This window comes from Panulirus ornatus, chromosome 42 (genome assembly GCF_036320965.1).
Source record: "Panulirus ornatus isolate Po-2019 chromosome 42, ASM3632096v1, whole genome shotgun sequence".
Taxonomy (NCBI): Eukaryota; Metazoa; Arthropoda; class Malacostraca; order Decapoda; family Palinuridae; genus Panulirus; species Panulirus ornatus.
In genome coordinates, this window is record NC_092265.1 from 10,239,627 (window position 1) to 10,260,781 (window position 21,155).

Genomic DNA, 21,155 nt, shown 5'->3' on the forward strand with positions numbered 1-21,155 from the left:
CATTAGCGAGGTAGCGTTAAGAACAGAGGACTGGGCCTTTGAGGGAATACCCTCACCTGGCGCAATTCTCTGTTCCTTCTTTTGGAAAAAAAAAAAAAAAAAAAAACCGAGAGGGGAGGATTTCCAGCCCCCCGCTCCCTCCCCTTTTAGTCGCCTTCTACAACACGCAGGGAATGCGTGGGAAGTATTCTTAATCCCCTATCCCCAGGGATAATATATATATATATATATATATATATATATATATATATATATATATATATATATATATATATATATATATATATATATATATATATATATGCAGCAGTTTCGCTTCACCTGCCAACAACAATCCTTTCAACAACTCGCATGATAAACTACAAACCACACAAAACAGAGCAGTCAGAGCTATCAGCGGTTGCTGAACAACCACAAAAATGCAACACCTGAACAACGATAGAAAAAAAGAAGAAGAAATCTTCCACTGCAACCCCACCTCGACATGTCAGGGACACAATGGTTGGCAGGACCACTAAAAGCCAAATTCCCACTGAAACCACTTCAACAAGCCGACCAATCATCCCTTCACCCTACTCGCACCGGCACTCACCTCCCCTAAAACATAATTCCCACAACATCAACGACTCGACACAGCACACCCAATCCATCCTCAAACTCGACGTCCATAACGTCCACCTTGAAACTCCACTCCCAAGGGAAAAAATGTCCAAGTTACACTCATACGTAGGGATGTTATCCATCTCCCCAATATTACAACGCACTAATTGAACGTATCACAAGACCCATCACGCCTATACTACAGCTTCCACACTAAAAGGCACTGGGCACCTGTTCTTCAATTTTCCAGCGTTCACCACGCAATGTACAATGCTCATTACCTACCTGCAGTCACGCCCCGTGGTAGTGTGGGGGTGTGGTTGGATCCCGAGCGCAGCGGAGCTTCTTAGACTGTGGCCCTGAGGAAGGAAGATATGGTAATCAATATATATTCATATATATACATATATATATATATATATATATATATATATATATATATATATATATATATATATAAATATATATATATATATATATATATATATATATATATATATATATATATATATATATATATATATATATATATATATATATATATATATACAGAGAGAGAGAGAGAGAGGAACACAGATAAACGTACATGACAAATACCTAGTGAAGTCAAAATAACACATAAGTACATGAATGTCTGACTCACAGAAGTAATGTATTGATTCAGTGCAGCCATCATTCATAGTGGCCATTCATACAAGCGTTAACCCTATGGTATTCTAATGTTAGTATGACACAGGAGCTGAAATAAAAACAATGTTTGAGATGTTGCCTGTCATTTTCTACATCTCCAACGTTTCATGTTTCCTCCATTTTACCGTCCTTGTTCCCTTTCTCTTTACTCTTTCCTTCTTTATATCTTGTCTTACTTATACCTTTGATTCATATCCTGCGTCCACCAGAGTATATTTTTGACTTTACGTACATTTCTATCTTCGATTTTCTGCTACTCCCTGTGTATTTCCTCCTCTGATTTACTCTCTTACTGTGTCGTCTTTCATGACCTTACCTCCTGTTCTCTCCTCCGCTCTCCTTGCATCACACACTTCGCTCTTTTTACTTCCTCCATCGAGCCTTGGCCTGCTTCATTCATCACTATCTCTTGTCATTATGTATATCTACATCCCACACCCTCAAGTTACACTTCTGCTCCTCCTCTATAATAAGATGAGGCTACACATTTCTATTTGCTCTGGTTATCCATCGTCCATTGTTGCTTGGAGAGTGTTCTCTGTATCTCTCTATGTCTTGATGATCCATCATGTTTTAGGCACTGGCATGAGGACGAAATGAAATGTCAGTAGGAGAAAAAAAAAATTCCACGTACAGTTATGTTGGGGGAGGAGAGATGAAGGATCAAAAGTTATATATTTTTCAACGATTATTTCTGTTCGCGAGAACAGATATTTCGATTGAAACTGATATTCTAACCTTTCCAGGCATTTTCCCTGCCTCAATACATCTATATCGAAGTCATATATTATCTATTAATCGATCAATTCTCTCCAAGTGGAAGTCTTAAAGTGATGTTTTACATCCAGGAGTCGATGACGTACATCCATATGTACGTATGAAACTTTCGGTACAAAAATGAAACCTAAAGGAATGAAGGAGTGCTTGTGTGGTCTGTCCGACGTCAGGCACCCTGATGGATGAGGAGCTGCGAACGCGACCACAGATCGCTTAAGGACTGAGTAGTATGCGAAGACACATCCTCAGCTTGTTACATTTGTACAGATAATTGCCGAATAGTGTGAAGCCACCATAAGAATAAAATAAACCAGGTGAATCCAGATAAGGTGAAGTATTAACGGTATATGTAATAAAGTTTATTTTCAACGAAATCTCTATGTATACAACTACACACTCATTTTCTATCTATCTCTCTCGTAGCCAAGGGGATTGAGACAGGCAGATACATAAACACGATCAATCAAACACAAAAACACGGAGATACACACAAAACACTGACACACAGACATACAGGCACAGGGAATAGAACACTGGGGAAAACAAAGCAAATGAATCAACACACACACACACACACACACACACACATACACACACACACGCACACAAAGCACTATTCACATCCAACAAACAATCTCTTGATACTTATCCCAGAACGTATGCACAAAGGATACATGATTTACGTTTCAATTTCTCTCCTTCTTTTCTCCTTGAGGATCTCGAGACGAGCTGATCCCAGCCAGCATATCTAACAGGTGTATCAAGAGGGTAATCTGATGTGGTCTTAGATTATATTAGCATACTACTTGTTTGGCCAGAGCGTTTGAAATGCCTCCCTCTATGGATTACGGTTCCTAAAAGCTTAATGAAATGCTGATGCTAATTCAATTTGCCTCTGAACCCCCAAGTGCGCCTCGGAGCTTCGAAACTACAAATGATTTAGGTCAAAATCAGAAAGGTTAGTGAACGGCATTTGTCTTCGTGGGTGAAAGTCCGGACGAATGGGGTTGAAAAAAAGAGGTAATGAAAAGAAAATAAATCTTTCATTTTGACAAGGTTAACCATTCATCAACCTATTATTTTGAGTCATCATATGAGCAGTCTTGGAAGAGGATCGAGATAAGAACGGCTGAGAAAATTGGTCTTAAAATCTACACGGCTGTGAGTAAATCTTTTCTCCAACCTTTGGACTACAGTCAACAAATCACTGGAAGAGAGACGGTTCTGATCTTCACTGTTATCTGCTTCTGTTATCTTCTTTATGTATAATTTTTTCCTCTAAAAAAAACTTCCATTCGCATGAAGAACACACTTCATGCGAAAGGATTTCTGGCCACTGGACGAACGAAGTGAGGAAGCTGACGTCCCCTTTAGCCTTTACTGAAGGCTATCTGTCCCTCTTAGCCTAAGTGCACACCAGAAGGTCTTCGTCAAGAAAGATGAAGCTTCCGTGTGCGCCAGATGCCTGTGCAGACATCACAACCTGAGTATATACACCAAGGGATGTGAGCGCATACTTTCTAAAGGTTATGTGCGTTAAAGGCTTCGTTTACGGCTCCGCTTGTCTGTGTATACTACGTCCACGAGCTCTATATGTACGCCAGAGAATGTTTGTGTGTACGAGAGGGGATCTGTGTCTAAACCAGAGGGTCGCTGTGGACGTTACAGGCTCTGTGTTTGAAACAAAGGCTCTATATATACGCCAGTAACTGTATTTACCTGTACGAAAGGATCTGTCTGTACGCAAGTGGCTCTACGTGTACACTAAAGGGTCCAAGTATACATGTCAGGCTATGTATGTACACCAGAGGCTCAATGTGTACATCGAAGGCTTAATGTGTACATCTAAAAGGTATACGAATACACCAGAGGATCTATGTGTATACTTAAAGCCTTTCGTGTACACGAAAGTGTGTGTGTGTGTGTGTGTGTGTGTGTGTGTGTGTGTGTGTGTGTGTGTGTTTGTGTTTGTGTGTGTGAGTGTGTGTGTGTGTGTGTCAGAGTCCCTGCTCGTACGTGCAATCCCGCATGAATGGGGTCAGGTCAGGTAGCCATGGCGGTGGCAGGCGTCAGCGTCGGCAGCAGCGGAGACGAGGCCAAGATGGCAAACATACATATGAGCTGGGTTCCTCCTGCTGGCGTTCTCCAGAATCACCACAGGACAGAACGGACCCACCACAGCATCGGGGGCAATACACCCTCTACAGTACTGAAGATAATACACCTTCCACAGTACAGGGGAAAATACACCCACCACAGCAGCGGGGATAATACACCCTCCACTGCACTAGGGTATAATACACCTTCCACAACACTAGGGAAAATACACCTTCCACAACACTAGGGAAAATATACCTTCCACAGCACTAAGGAAAATACACCTTCCACAGTACTAGGGAAAATACACCTACCACAGCACTAAGGAAAATACACCTTCCACAGCAGTGGGGAAAATACACCTTACACAGCACTAGGGGATAATACACCTCCACAGCACTAAGGGGAAAATACACCCTCCACAACACTAGGGAAAATATACCTTACACAACACTATGAAAATTTACCTTTAAACAGCAATGAGGAAAATACATCTTCCATAGCATTAGGAAATAGAATAATCCACATTACTTAGACAAAAAGGCAAAAACTAATGTTAAGATTAAAAAAAAAAAATGCCTCTGTACGAAGGAAAATACATTTTGCATAACACTAAGACGAAAAAATATATGACAAAAACAATTCACAACGTAACAGCAGAAGGAAGAATGAGTGCTGCTTTCGGTGTGACAAGATATACACACGACAAGAAAAATATGGCGATTTTAGTTGAAGTAGGATCTACCTTGTGATAACAAAACATTCTTCAAAAGATTGCAAGATGATGTTCTTGTAACCATGAAAATACTACTATTACTACTACTACTAATAATAATAATAATAATCATAATAATTATAATAAAAATGATAAACATAATAATAATAATAATAATAATAATAATAATAATAATGATAAGAAGAAGAAGAAGAAGAAGAAAACGTACCCATCATACAAGGAATTAAATCTTAAGTAATTTTCACAAGGAAACAATGGAACTTTTAACATGTAACTGCTCTTATCTACATATGACATAACAACAAGAAAATGATCTACACAGCTTTACAATATATTATATTCTTTTTATTATACTCTGTCGCTGTCTCCCGCGTTAGCGAGGTAGCGCAAGGAAACAGACGAAAGAATGGCCCAACCCACCCACATACACATGTATATACATATACGTCCACACACGCACATATAATCATACCTATACATATAGGTATGTATATATATATATATATATATATATATATATATATATATATATATATATATATATATATATATATATATATATATATATATATATGAGTTCTATGTTCTTTTATAAATGGTGTCCAGGAAATGTTTGTAAAGTGTTCAAGACACTGTTAGGAAAGTGTTTATATAAAGATACTTATAAAGTCTACTTATAATGATCAGGGAGATGTTTATGATGTAATGTTTAGGAAGATATGCACATACGAAATCTTCAGATACGTATGTATATATATAAATCAGAAGGAGGATGTTTACCGTTAGTGTTAAGGGGAGATATTTACATACAATGTTCAGGAGGATGTTTATATGTGTATACAAACAATATTCAGGAGGATGTTTATATGTGTATACAAACAATATTCAGGGGGATGTTTATATGTGTATACAAACAATATTCAGGAGTACGTTTATATGTGTATACGATATTCATGAAGAATGTTTCTGATTATCGTGTTCAGTGAAATGTTTATATATTACATTAAGGAGGGTGCTCAACGCGAAGCTTAGCTTGCCGTGGGATTCAACGCGGAGCTTAGCTTGCCGTGGGACTCAACGCGAAGCTTAGCTTGCCGTGGGACTCAACGCGAAGCTTAGCTTGCCGTGGGATTCAACGCGGAGCTTAGCTTGCCGTGGGACTCAACGCGAAGCTTAGCTTGCCGTGGGAGTCAACGCGAAGCTTAGCTTGCCGTGGGATTCAACGCGGAGCTTAGCTTGCCGTGGGAGTCAACGCGGAGCTTAGCTTGCCGTGGGAGTCCCAGACGATCCCACAGGTACTGAGGATCAACTGACCTTTGCCTGGTATGTCACCTGACTCCATTTAGTGAAACACTGCCAAGCATTTTCCTCACTTCTTGATCGATCGCGCGGTTTTAAGAGTCTATATAATTTTCCACGTTGTCCTGAGGCAGAAATCTTCAACGTTATTCTAATCGTAGTCACACGGCGGTGGAACGAGGATCTATCGAAGAGCAAGACGCCAGGAGGAGAAAAAAAAAATGTAAAAACTCTTGTATTAATTAGTTACCTGGTGGATTAAAAGATCGTTGCCTCGTTCCGACACTCACGTGAAGTTAAACCCTTGTGAAGGAGACTCCGAACCTCAATGAAATATATGTACGATCGTTTTGTTCCAAGATTCGTATGCAAAGCTGAATCGCTGATGCCTTCATATCTGGTGTTGAGATCTCTGTTGGGGGATTAACGACACTGAATCTGTCACTCAAGTTCAGCGTTAAATACTCGAGTGACTTATGTGTTTAGCTCGTTTTTTGTTCAGGGAGTATATGTGTGTGAGTCTTATTTAGTATAAGCCCTACATATTTGTCATGCGCTAAATGAATACTTAATCTTACAATGTGAAAAAAAAAAATGAAATTCGTTCTATTTTTCTCAACGATTGCAAATGTCGTTTGAGGTTAAAGAGTAATTGGTTGTCGACAAAAAGATATTCCATCAGTATGCTTGACCTGACCCACCGAATGAATTGCAAAGAGGTCCCAGAGGTTAGAAATCATTCCAATATAAATAAAAGGTCCCGAAACTACATTATCAATTACCTTCACTTCCACGTACGGTCGCTGGCAAAAGTTCTGGCTGTCTGCCTCTCGAGACCCTCACGATCATATCTGACAACGAACACCTAGTCATTGTAAACATAAGACCTGGAATGGTTGGTATGCCTATTAAGTACCTTCCTCACAAGCGCTGGTAAATGTCTCGACCAAGTTCCATCTTCTGAGACATGCAACGAGTACCATTCCTTTTTTTTTCTTCTTTTATCGAAACATCGTGATGGTCTCCTGACTCAAGACACTCTCCTGACTCGCCAACATCTTCCTGACTCAGACATTCTCCTGAATCAGCCATTCTCCTGAGTCTGATATCATCCTGAACCAGTCAGTCTTTCTCCTGACTCAAAACATTTTCCTGAATCAGTCATTCTCCTAAGATCAGATAATCTCCATATTACTCTCTGTGTCAGCGCTTTATCCGCTCGACGACTTGACCAGCCAGGCATACTCAGGCCTATTATGAGCTCAGACTGAAGAGAACAGATGATTATCAGAGGTTTCAGATGTCTAACATTAACACTGAGACGAAAAAAGAGGAACGAACATATATCGCTAACGGTGCACAGTTTGGGACGAGTGCTCACAGTCCCTTACTTCACCTGGTATTATGAAGTTTCATCCAGTTTACTGAAGCGACAGAAACTCTTCCACAACACTTGATCGCTTCGTTATCATTCACGTTTCTCTTCAGGCTAACGAATCCACTCACACTGCCATCTCTCCTCTTGGCCACGACTCTAGTAAGATGTCTGTGTCCATCCCAGTCTGTAAGACATCGTCTCGTGGCACACGTCTGGCTTCAGCATCCTATAGTTTGTGTGTGGAGACCAGCAAGCAACAGTGACAGACCTTTACGATATCTCCTCTTTTTCTTGTGCAGGAAAGCAAAGCAATTCTCTCTTCTCTCGACTTCCTCTACTTCCTATAATATGGTTTCTTCTTTTGAAAATCGAGTGGACAGACACACGAGGGGCTTAAATTAATCCCCTTCTTATTTTCTAATTTTTTTTTACCATTAAATAAACTCGATCATTATTTTCACCAGTGGCAACTGACATGGCTTCCAATGAGGCATACTTCTGGCCGTGCTATTTCGGCCAGAATATGAGAGAAGAGACACAAAATATTCGTAGTTTCTAAGCATCAAAGTGAAGCCTAAAAGTCAGAATGGCCTGGGTTTCAAACACTAAGTATCGATGAAAAAATGAAAACAAGTAAAAAGATTTGTGTTGCAAGTTACAGAAAGGATTACTGTTTGCCTCTGTAAACATGGTCTCAAGAATGGTAGGTACTGGAGTCTATGATATTGATGTGTTTCTACTGTCCTTCTTTATTCAAATGCTCAAGTCTTTCGGCCCTCCGTCGTCCCCAGTAAACTTCACATGTACAGAAAAGATCACGAATTTCTCGACATGCTAGTGAGCAGGTGAGGGCGAGACACGAGACTTATCCTCACAGTTCTCTGATGGAAATTATAAAAAAAAAAAAGAAGTCGAAAATCGTGTGGGCTCACATGTCCGAAAGTCTTGTTCGTATGTTAGAATCGTTTAAGCCACCAGTCAATGAAGAAATTTATCTGAACTTGTTGATGATTTATCATAAGAGAAATTACTTATTGATTAATGAAAGATTGATGACTTTACCGAAGCTCACAGCAATATACATGTTATTTTCACACTAGGACATTAATAATCCAAAACAGATAACTTTACTATGATGTTATTTTTCTATTTTTTTTTTTTTTTGCTTAGTTTCATGTTACGGCCTTTGGGTGTTCTATCTTCGCATCCTTCGAGGAACTGCTCATTGTTGGCATCATCAAACTAGTTTAGAGACCTGAAGATTTAAATGGGCACAGTATACGAAATGGGTTCGACAGAGTCCATCAAAAGACACACGATCCAGATACATGCACGAGTTCCGAAGGCATTCTTTGCCTTCCCAAGAAGTGATCGAGAACAGATTCTAGAACCATTTAATGCCTCTGGACGCTGTGACGAGCAGCCTCCCTCTTCACACACACAAAAATTTGCTCGAGTTTCGAACACTTGAGTGTTTGTTGCTCTACATCCACCACCTCCTATCTAACTGATCTGGCTGTATATCTCCACGGAAAGTAGGTTCCCTTTACTGTCCTCTAGCATTCAACCTCGTCGCAGACCATCAGGACCTCTCTAATCTGTCCTTCCAATTACTACTTCACTCTCCTGTCTCATCTATACAGAGTACGAATGTAGGGGTCAGTTCCTGTCTTCTGGGAGATACTCTCGTCAACAGACCACCAGGTCTTCTGTCGTCTGTCATTCCCGCGTACTCTCTCGTCCCTGGGTGGTGGAGGTACTAAGGTCCTCACTGCCTCACTCCACTTGCACGTCATCTCTTCTATGCATCCATCAACCAATCAACTTGCTTCCCATCCTGCGGTCTCGCTCAGTGAACGTGGCTGGATCCCTGAGCGCTGCAGGAGCCCCATAGAAGGAGGGTCTGGGGCAGGGAGGTAAAGGTATGTGTGTTGTGTGTGTGTGTGTGTGTGTGTGTGTGTGTGTGTGTGTGTGTGTGTGTGTGTGTGTGTGTGCTTTCTGCAAGCTTGCTGGCGGGTGCGCGTTAGTCGCGCATTTGTCTACATGCTTAATCCTTCTCGTTCACTAATTCATTCTTTAATATTCTTTAGCCTAAACAGGAACTTCGTCCTTGCACGGAAGCCAACAGATACATCAGAGTCCTTTTCTTCTTCCGTGTTGTAGATGTCAAACTCAATAGCAAGCAAAATGTCTGTGTCTGAGACTGAGTGAGAGAAGCGACACTAACACCACAGGGAGCTGGATGAAAGACAACTCTATTTTCGCCACAGAGAAAAAGAATCAGATGCTGCGTGAGACGATGTCTCGCTAAGTGAGTGGAGTGTTGGAATGTCAAAGAGGGTCCGATTCTTTTCATTTCTATACTGGCATATGTAGAGAGTACTGAACTTTAACTCATGTAGAAAACACTGATTCTAACACAAGTACAAAGCATAGAATTTAACCTAATTAGGAGAACACAACGTCTGTGGCAGAACTATGCCAAATGGTATGACAGGCAGACCCTGAGGTGCCTGTTGCACATCTTAGCTATCAAAATGACACCCTGCAATACGGGCGGGTGAAAACAAATACTAATAAAAAGTAGATATACTTTTATGAAGTTGATTAGAGGCCGAGATACCTTAGGTAACATTTTTGACTTGGTGTTACCCCGACCTGTGTGTATATATATATATATATATATATATATATATATATATATATATATATATATATATATATATATATGCAGAGTGTGTAGTTGTATTACTGATTATGCATGGATGAACCAGTAACTTCATTTCTCCCATGTGGCTTAAAGAACTTCAGCCGCTGGTAAGACATGAGTGTCCCTCACTCATCGTGATGAGTATAATGAGGAGGAACCCTCACTAATCCTTGGGCCGTTTAATGAGAAGGTATGCCTAACTCACGACCTAACATTGCATCGGGGGCGCTGCAAGCTTCGTGCGGCGATGCGAGAAATAAATCGCGTTTAATATTGCGTAAGGTCGCGTTAGAATTTCATGGATACATCCCTATGCTAATAAGCTATTAACACAATCATTAATATTCATATTGCTGATTAAGGTTTTACGACGCCGAACATTATAACTGACGAGTTCGAATCTAACTTACCGAGCGCCGTAAAGAACTACAGGATTACCCTGTATCCTAATTTCAAATAGATTTCTATACAGTGTCATAATTTTATTTATCCTGTTAAAACTACTTATATATAAACCATTTTAGATTCTATACGAATCTCTGCTTATTGAGTTACTTCTAGTTTATTAAAATACCTTAAAGGACACGATCATATTCAATTATCATTTGAGATGAATTCCTGTTCGTGCAACTATCTTCATAAAGAAGGCAATGGAATGCTCAACGCAGGCAGACTTTGTCCAGACAGACGTTGGCTGAATCATAAAGTGCCAAGCAATACCCACCAACTGGGCGAACAAGACCATAAAAAAAAAAGAAAAAAAAAATAGCCACCAGAATCGAAATTTCCCCAGTAACATTTCACAATGGGTCGGCTCAGCTATCTTTTTGTATTCTCAAGATATTCATTTCAAACCTCTGAAGATCAAGACGAATTTGTAACAAATTTGTGACATGTGAGCTTTTTTGCAACCGTCTGCGCTGGTGGCGTGTACAGCTTGTTACGTAAGCTGGCAAAGTTGCTTGTTCTCCCCGGTCGTCCTCTGTGTATACAAATCAGAGCAAACTGATCTGTGTGACACGCCGGATGGCGTTCGAAATATTCTTTTGCAAGTTGTATACAGAGAAGTGATACTTCTCACGTCGTTCACAAGATCAAGAAGCGAAATGGAGGGCCACGTCCTCTGGATCTGCATGGGGAGAGAGAGAGAGAGAGAGAGAGAGAGAGAGAGAGAGAGAGAGAGAGAGAGAGAGAGAGAGAGAGAGAGAGAGAGAGAGAAGCAGCAGCAGCATTTAGGAACGGTCGGAGCGTGGCTGGCCAAGACCCTTGGAACAAAATTGTCGCAAAGGAGTTGTACGACCCCCATAGGACGAGGTGATGTGAGGTGCAGAAGAACTGGGACTACGTTAAAGAAAACAAAAGAGGAATGGGATAGAGTGAGGAAGGGTGAGGAAGAGTAGGGAAAGAGGAATACATGGGAGAAGTATAGAGGTGGGTTGGAGAAGAGGATGAATATCACAGGGAGGTGTAAATTGTTCCCTCCGACATCCGCCATGGACGGTAAAAGGGGGGTTGTCGATGGACAGTTGGTTTCTTGTATACGACTGGAACATATACATCGTGGACTGAGTGCGGTCGAATCCTAAGACTCGTACCTCAGGAACCTGGTGGTGATGATGATTTGGACTCATCAGGTATGCTGACTTCAGACACACTCCCCATCATATGTTTACTTGTTGAAATTATTCCACTTCTGATATTAGTGTCATGCTTCAATGTCGAACTGTGACCAGCTGACACGTGTGTGTGTGTGTGTGTGTGTGTGTGTGTGTATATATATATATATATATATATATATATATATATATATATATATATATATATATATATATATATATACCAGACTCCATCTGCATCTGGTTCCACAACAAGTTAAAAGTACCGTTACGCGAGGCTTCATCATCGCTGATGGACGAAAAGGAGTACAGCCTCGTCGAAAACATTCTTGCTCCGAATGAGACCATCGTTACTCTACTGCTGATCGGGGCGCAGCCTTGATGTTGCAGGAGCACCATAAAAGGGGGAGGTCGTAAGGTTACATAATTAATTAGGGTTTACATATATGTATGTCCTGTTAATTCCCTTTAGTACTGTGACAACGTATAATAAAAAGAGAGTTGTGAGATGTCGACAGTGGACTCTTACCAGATTAGAATGTCCACACACACACACACACACACACACACACACACACAGCATTCATATAAAAAGAACCAATGCATATGATGTCAATCACACACACACACACACACACACACACACACACACACAGCATTCATATAAAAAGAACCAATGCATATGATGTTAATCTACGCTATACATGAGTTTACATGAGTTTACATGAGAAAGACAGACAACAGGAGGCCTGCCTGGCCAACGAATGGGTTGTCTGAAAAAAGAAGAAGTTTAACTTGACAAAGAACAGCGATTTGCCTCAGTGAAACGCCTCCTTGTTATTTTCATTTTTACAATGAACGAGCGAACGAAAATTAATAAATCCATCCAAACGACTGATAGCTTCCAGCCAGGAGTATGTACGCTTTTGGAACTTAAAAACTAACCAAACCAGAATGAAAAAGAAATCCTCCCCTCCTGTTTTTAATTTTCCAAAAGAAGGAACAGAGAAGGGGCCAAGTGAGGATTTTCCCTCTTAGGCTTAGTCCTCTGTTCTTAACGCTACCTCGCTAATGCGAGAAATGGCGAATAGTATGAATATATATATATATATATATATATATATATATATATATATATATATATATATATATATATATATATATATACCTATGAGTCCACGGAGAAAATGAAACACTTATCGTGTTTCATTTTCCCCGTGGACTCATAGGAATATACTTGATCACGCGCAAAATTGTGAGCCTTTCCAATATATATATATATATATATATATATATATATATATATATATATATATATATATATATATATATATATATAAATAAGGCATCGTCTCTGAACATTTTCCATAGAAACGGGACATGATATCAGATCTGGCATGTCCCGGTGCCAACAGGTGGTCAAAAGGGACTAGTTTGTGAGCCCCTCGTCTGACCTTCAGGAGCTGCTTCTGGGGGCAGTTCGCCTTCTGAGTTTGGCCGGAGTAACTGGCTCCTGAACCTAAGGCTGGTGGTAACTCCATTTGTTTTTTTCCTTCCTCGACTCTGACGTAGATAAATACATTTTTTGCCTGAGATTTTTTTTTTTTCATTTGCCGGTGTGATAATCATTCGATGTTATCACTGGAGTGGATTTTTGTTTTGCCTTTTGTTTCAAATGGGTGATCCTTTTCGTCACCAATTTTGCGGTTCACCTTTTTCTTTTAAGCATATTTCTTCTGAGTATTATCATTATCATCTTCCTAAAGCGTGTTTTTAACACGTACGTAAATCAGTCATCGCTGGAAATTAGGCGCATTGTTAACACCTGAATTATATATACGTCTTGGGTAAATATTTACCTGAATTCTCATGGATACGTAAAAGACAAAATAAATAAAAACTTGCAAGAGGTTTAGTTATCACTTACTAACGAGTTAAACTTACCTACATCACATCACCAGGACTCACATCGCTGCCCCAGTTCATTCAGACACCTCAACCATTCATTAACAAAACTTAACGGGACACACACACACACACACACACACACACACACACACACACACCCATATCAGTCTGGCCTAAAAACCTGGCTAAGATACCGTTGCTGAGCCGGGTGCTGGGCCCTCACAAGTCTGGACGTGAAGGCAGGATGTGCGCATGGCCTGTCCTCCTCCTTGCCGTCTAGAATCTCAATCTGTCGGACACCCTTGCTAGGGCGGTGGTTATCTGTGTTTACGGTCTGCCATTTGAAGTTCAGACCTAGATCCACGCTGGGGGTAAGAGGATGGAGGCATTTTGCTCTTTGGAGATGCGATCGGAATACTAAATGTACCTTGATTAATTTTCTTAAAAGTATGCAATTAAATGTCAGAAATCTTGGAGTACATTGTTTTCTTCTTGATTGTTATTCACTGTATAACTTCTTCAGTCTCAGCCCGCTGATCTGTCAGTCCAAGAGGGCAATGGGAATGTACTCTTTCCAAGTGAAGTCTGCATAGATGACCCACTGTGTCGACATCCATGGTTTACGGTCAACCAGATCTTCAACTGGGCAGGATCCATACGAGTACAGAGGTAACGCTGAACAACGAGCCACACATAAATTGTACAGAGATAACACTGAACAACGAGCCATACATAAATAGTACAGAGATAATACTGAACAACGTACCACACATAAATTGTACACAAATAACACTGAACAACGAGCCACACATAAATTGTACACAGATAACACTGAACAACGAGCCATACATAAATTGTACCCAGATAACACTGAACAAAGTACCACACATAAATTGTACACAGATAACGCTGAACAACGAGCCATACATAAATTGTACACAGATAACACTGAACAAAGTACCACACATAAATTCGCAAGGAAATCTTTCCTATACAGACTTCTAAAAGAACCAAGCTTTACCTATGATTAATCTCATTAAACCTTTGCTCTGCCTGGAGGAGATGGGCATTTTTAAGGTACAATGAACCTTTTTGTATATCAAATTAGCATGATATATTTGTTGCCTCTTGAAGCGTATGATAGAAAAAAGTAATAATAATAATTTGTCCCAGTAGACTGAAACTTTTTGTAGATTAAATTAGTATGATATATTCGTTTGTTCTTAAGGTGTTGGGACAGATAAAAAAAAAAATAATAGTAATTTGCCCCAGTACAAGGTGTTCATCTGGTCAACTTCCAACCATAATGATATGCAAATAAGCAGGTTCTCTTTAAGAATGACTACTCCCAGAGTGACTCACTGTACGCAAGAGGAACTGCGTTTGAATACACGTTTACTCTCGTTCACTGAGTCAACAACATATCTACCTATTACCTCACTTTATCTATCCATTCATCAACCAGCATTATGTGATGTTCGTCGGGGTTTCACCAAAACACCGGCTTTTACGTTAAAACGACCGTAGGAGAGAATATAAAAGCGCCCATGCATTGACGCAAGGATGCACATACAGTGTATACACACACACACACACACACACACACACACACACACACACACACACACACATATGGACGCAAACACGCGAACAGAGACGAATAAAAACGTGACGGCTTCATCAAGGGGGAAGACCATTCGCAACCAACACTCCTGGTGCTTTTGTGGGTCTCGAAGTCCAGCATTAGGGTACGACTGCCAAATCTGCTTTTATGGCCTGCCGTCTAACGCGGTTCAGGCTATCAAGCCCTTTTTTTCCCCTGCCCCTCACACACCGAGTATGCAAAGGGGGTGAAAAAAAAAAAACTAGCTTGCGCAAAAAAAAAAAAATCACATTTTGAAAGTTCTTTCTTTCCAAGACCATCGACGGAGTTCAAGACCTTGCAGAGACCCATCGTGGATTTCGCCGCACCATGACGAGGCCGTCACCCTTCTGCAGACGTCACCGTCAGGAGAGGGTCGGGGTGTCCCACAGGTGCATTAGCCACGGGTTTAGAACCGTCGCTGCGGGAGACGGGCCATGGGTACGGGGACTCCCGAGCTCAAAACGCAGTCGCCTGCTCTCGTAATGCAACACAAGACTGCTGGGATGGTGTTGGCCAGGTGGTCTGTAAGGTCTTCGTATTTGGCAGCGCACGTGTGATTTTATGTACTTTGATTAAGGACGTGTTTAGGTCCAATGCCCTGATAAGGACGTGCTCAAGGCGGTAACTGCATATTTTGACTAGCATACAGCGAGGCGTTCTCAGTCAGATTTTATAGGGGAGAGAGAGAGAGAGAGAGAGAGAGAGAGAGAGAGAGAGAGAGAGAGAGAGAGAGAGAGAGAGAGAGAGAGAGAGAGAGAGAGAGTGTGTGTGTGAGTGTGTGTGTGTGTGTGTGTGTGTGTGTGTGTGTGTGTGTGTGTGTGCTCTGTCCTGACTGTGTGCTGCTTTACTGTAAAGTTATCCCCCCATCGTGTTCAGGTCTTTTTTCTCTTGTTGGACTGAGGGCAATCACGAGGTGAGATGCTTGTCTTCCGTGTCTTACACTGACTGAGTCTTGCGCAGAGTTCGTAACCACCATAGTCAGCAATCTGTGTCACAATCAGCTTGGGTTTTTTTTTTTTTACACATAGGCTGATACCATCAGCGTATGGTATAACTCGGTCGGAGACATACTCTCATACACTTGCATGGTCTTCATTGATACGGGTAAGCAAGGAGTTCTTCATCCATCTGCATCGAATAGGGGAAAAAAATCCAGTCGTTTAAATCCAAGGCTGTGTGTCCATGGTCAGCCAGCGATGGTCCTTCTATCCCTTATACCCACTTCGAAGTCTCTGGTTATCAACCAAGAAGCCATCAGTCTCCACCAAGAGGCTGAAGCGAACACAATTCAGCGAGAGTAGCGAGAGAATCATAGGGACGACATTCTTCGTTAAGAAAGTTGGGCGTTTTCACCCAACACTCGCCATCTGAGGGGGCGGTCACAGGTCCCGCTGCCTGACGTACCGATGACCACTTGCCAAACATACCAGAAAATCAACTCTTACATGTCTAGTAAATCCAACCACAGCACATGACGAATGTGGAAGTACTGCCGTCCCCGGGTCATTTACTCCACAAATAACCTTGAAGAATCGTCTTTACTCACTCAGGCTGTGCGGAACCGAGGAAATACGAGCATATAGAGGTATAAAACCTAATATAATGACAGTTATCAAGAGTGTGTGTGTGGACGTTACGAAGCGTGGAGGGTCTCCCAGTCTGGTCAGGGTGGAGGTAAAGACAAAACGTACCATGTAACAGAAGTACCTCTACGCTCACGTAAACTAAGGGTCATTCTGCTCTTTCAACCGGACTCAGCTAGCGACTCTATCCCAAGGAGTTCGGCAGCGCCTGATGCTGAGCCGTCATGAGGTGTACTTTGTAAAGTATCTGAACATGAAACTCCTGAACATGGACGGGGAGGGAAAAAAAAAAGAGAAAACATCAACTGGTTTCAGTGTCAAAGTAATTTCTCAGAAGTTACGGATGTGGGGGGGATTGATGCTCGACGGAATATATGTATATTCAAGCCTCTACCATTTTCATGCAAGTTGTCGACATACTGGTGGAAGGGGGATTTTCCAGGGAGTACAACCATCACCATCATTACGACAACTACCATCATCATTGCCATGAACACTACCATCACCATCAGCTGCGCCATCAACGTCTCCGCCAACGTCACCATCATCACCAACACCACCATCAACATCTCTGCCAACTTCACCATCATCACCAACACCACCACCAACATCTCCAACGTCACCAACATCACCATCATCACCAGCATCACCCTAACACCAGCACAAGCGCCACATTCGTGTGGTGTAATGTACGGTTTCTCTTACTCAAGTCTTCTGGGAAGCAAAAAGGAAAGTTGAGATGTTCATCATCGATTACCTGAGCCAGTTTGATAAGCTTATACATCTGTTTCTACAAGCTTGGATACCTTTCTTATCAGCTTGGATACCTTTCTTATCAGCTTGAATACCTTTCAATAAGCTTGGATATAATTTTCAATTTCCTATCTGCAAGAAAAAGATGAAATTTAAGATCGGTAGGCATTCAAAACTCTGTTGTGAATATGAAACCTCACTTACTTGTAAGGAAAGAGGAATATAGAAGAAATATAAATAATAAACTATACATGCTACACCTTACTGCTACTATTACTACTAATGATACCAATGAAAATAATGATGATAAGGACAGACAGAAAATAACCATCAGTGGTGATTTGTAGAAAATGATCCATCAGATTTATGTAAAGCTCGTTTTCCTGTTGTTTAATTTTGCATTTGCCCCCAGCATTATTTTTTCAATATATCTTTTTCATTCTATGATTCTTAAGTATCTTAACATGGCTTCCGAAAACAGGTGACTTCAATTGTTCATACTCTTCTGTCTTTGGCTAACCGCACTGTATCGTGTTGATCGAGCGGTTCATTTCTACCCTGTCTGACCAATATCCCCTTCCCTTTCCAGACTGATCCTTGTTTCCCTGACCACACCAGTTGACGTATGACCTCGTAGGTCGGGGCATGTATCCCCCAGAAGAACATATCTTGGTTAGTAATCCAATTTGTGCTTCCTCTTAGAGCCCATTTTATGCTTCCTCGAACCAGACCTAATTATGTACTCTTACTTACCCCTTCGCCAAGACCAATTTATACTTCCTGAGAAAGACCGATTCATCTATGGCGCCTCTTCTATACCAAATTATGTTTCCTTTTGTAAATAGAGATCGACTTACGCTTCCTCTGTAACTCTCATCATCTTGAACAATTAGTGCTTCCCCCTCCATCGATCCACATTGCCTCTTAACTGAATAACGAAGCCTTAGTTCCAGCAATTTATCTTCCCCCGTTTACAATGATTCATGACGAGAAGCACTGAAAACCCTCCCACCTTCAGTGTTATAAGTCCAAATTTCATCGACGCCTTTATCACGATAACCGAAACATACCAGATGATACACTGGTGATTTCAACAGTACAGTAGAGAGTTATCCATCCCTATGTTTCGCATATGACATCTTCAGTCTGCGGGTGTTCCTCGGGTCAAATTGTGTAGAACAATCAAATGACCTATACCCTTTCTGAAACTAGATGAGTAAATCTTTCTAAGGATGAATATTCAGGATTCGCTAATGTCTCACTCACTCATATTCTTCTTCAGGAAAAAAAAAAAGAAAAAGAAAATGTACTCAACCCACCGTCTGTACTCGCCTCCTTCTCCTTCAGCTAAAACCTTTCTCTTAAGCATCCATGTTTTTACTTCTCGCTACACCCTTCACATTTCTGCCCTCCTGCTGTGTCCAGCGCCATGTTAATGGTCGCCTCTTAGTGACGCGCACTGCCCTATGATCTCATTCTAACAGGTTAATTCCGCTGCTCCCAATGCGGTAGCTCCGTGATCACATATTAACATGTTAAATCCCATTTCCTCCTGTGCGGCAGCAGTTTGTAATTTCAAACAGCCAGTGGCAATCGGAACGAGAAAACTGCCTTTTTCTGTCTCTAGACTAGAGGGTGCGCTCGCGTATGAAGATCTACATTTGATAAAGAAATTCAACATAACCCTTTCACATTTCTCCCTGCGTCACCTCCATGCCTTTCTAACCCTTTTGATGATAAAGCCCTCATCTTTAAGATGCATATGATCCAACACGAATACAATTTTTATTTTCTATTCTTGTTTTCCACGATTTTTTTTTTTCACTCGTAGGAAAATATGTGAGAACTAATAAAGTAAAATTAACTAAGAAATAAATACATTAAGAAGAAATTTGTCTATTTTCCTCACTCTATCCTACCATAATATCTTTTTTTCATTTATAAATGAATTATCGCTAGCCCATAATATCTCGTAGCTTATTATCTTACATCCTGTCACAGTCAATTTATAGTTAGGTTTGAGATGCAATCATATCATTTCGATGGCTTAATATTTTTTTGCGATCTGTCGATCTTAATCTTGAATATATGTATCATATCTTCACTCCTGTGTGTATATAAGCACACGTACACATGCCAGCCCAAGCCAGGCTACCTATTTATCGACCAGCCCCAAGGTAAGGACGAACACCTGGGTTGGGTGAAAGCTTACTGCTGCGCCCAGGATTCGAACCCATGCGCCCCGTGCTGACTCATAGTCAGTAACTCAAAGCACGACATAACGGAGGTCCGTGTGTGTGTGTGTGTGTGTGTGTGTGTGTGTGTGTGTGTGTGTGTGTGTGTGTGTGTGACATAATGACATAATCTTACCTGGCAAGGGAGACGACACTCGCATCTTGGCATCTGCAAAAATCATAGAATCTTTCGTTACTTTTCGATACATATATAACGTGAACAACAAATATCAAGAATAGAATACAATGGTGGGAACATCATACCACAAAAAAATACTGACGAGAAACAGAGGAAGGAATATCAATACATATGATATTTTGACCATATTCTATTGCATGTATCACTTGTTCATTTGTCTGTATGTATCCCTTGCCTATTCGTCTGTATGTATCACTTGCCTCTCTGATGTGTTCCATCACACACAGATTTTGGTATTCATTTCTGAACTCTGGAAACTGTAAATCATGACGCTTCGTGCGACCAAAACAATAAGACTTTCGTAGTTATATTTTTTTCTTTTGTTTTTATTATGCTAAGCTATGCTACTCAGGTGGTTTATGATCAGTAATGATGCGTTCGTGTTACATAATCTAAAGGAAAAGAAATAAATCTTTAAAATTTGAATTCATCAATAATCTTGTTCATTTTACCTGCGCGAAGAATTGCCTAATCTTCGAAACATATTTCTTAGATTTTACAAACAGTTCCCTTAGTAAGAGAGTTGCCAACAGAATACTTATAGACCTCAAAGTCGAATTCACAATGCAATCAGTTATTTTCGACGATTTAGCTTCTGTTGGTGATTCTAAAAATCTCTTTTTGGTTAAGAAAAGGTCGAGATGACGAGATGAAAAGGGGACATGGCGACAATGTGCCTCACCGAAAACAATTGTATATTATAGTATAACGTACTATTACATGCATAGCTTACTTACATTTTTTGATACATTTATTCAATAACCAAGGACAGACCCATTCATTACAGCACTTCATCCATCACTTCACTCCTCTTATCCCTACAGGGTCACTTTAAAAGCATCTTCATTAAACCAGGGTTCGGGGTGCTGATTGATGCGGGGGAAAAAATGAAAAAAAAAGAAAACGAGGAAGAAACAATGTGAAAATATT

At 40.7% G+C, this 21,155-nt stretch overlaps 1 long non-coding RNA gene across 1 annotated transcript in view; it reads right to left on the reverse strand.

The window, feature by feature from the left end:
- Nucleotides 1-885: 885 nt before the first annotated feature.
- The window catches only part of LOC139761899 (uncharacterized), a 177,782-nt gene continuing 157,512 nt past the window's right edge, over nucleotides 886-21,155 (reverse strand). The window contains exons 2-3 of the long non-coding RNA XR_011715635.1: nucleotides 20,163-20,195; nucleotides 886-959 (exon numbers count right to left, since the gene is read on the reverse strand). This is a non-coding gene — a long non-coding RNA (uncharacterized lncRNA). The remainder of the gene's footprint in view (nucleotides 960-20,162; nucleotides 20,196-21,155) is intronic.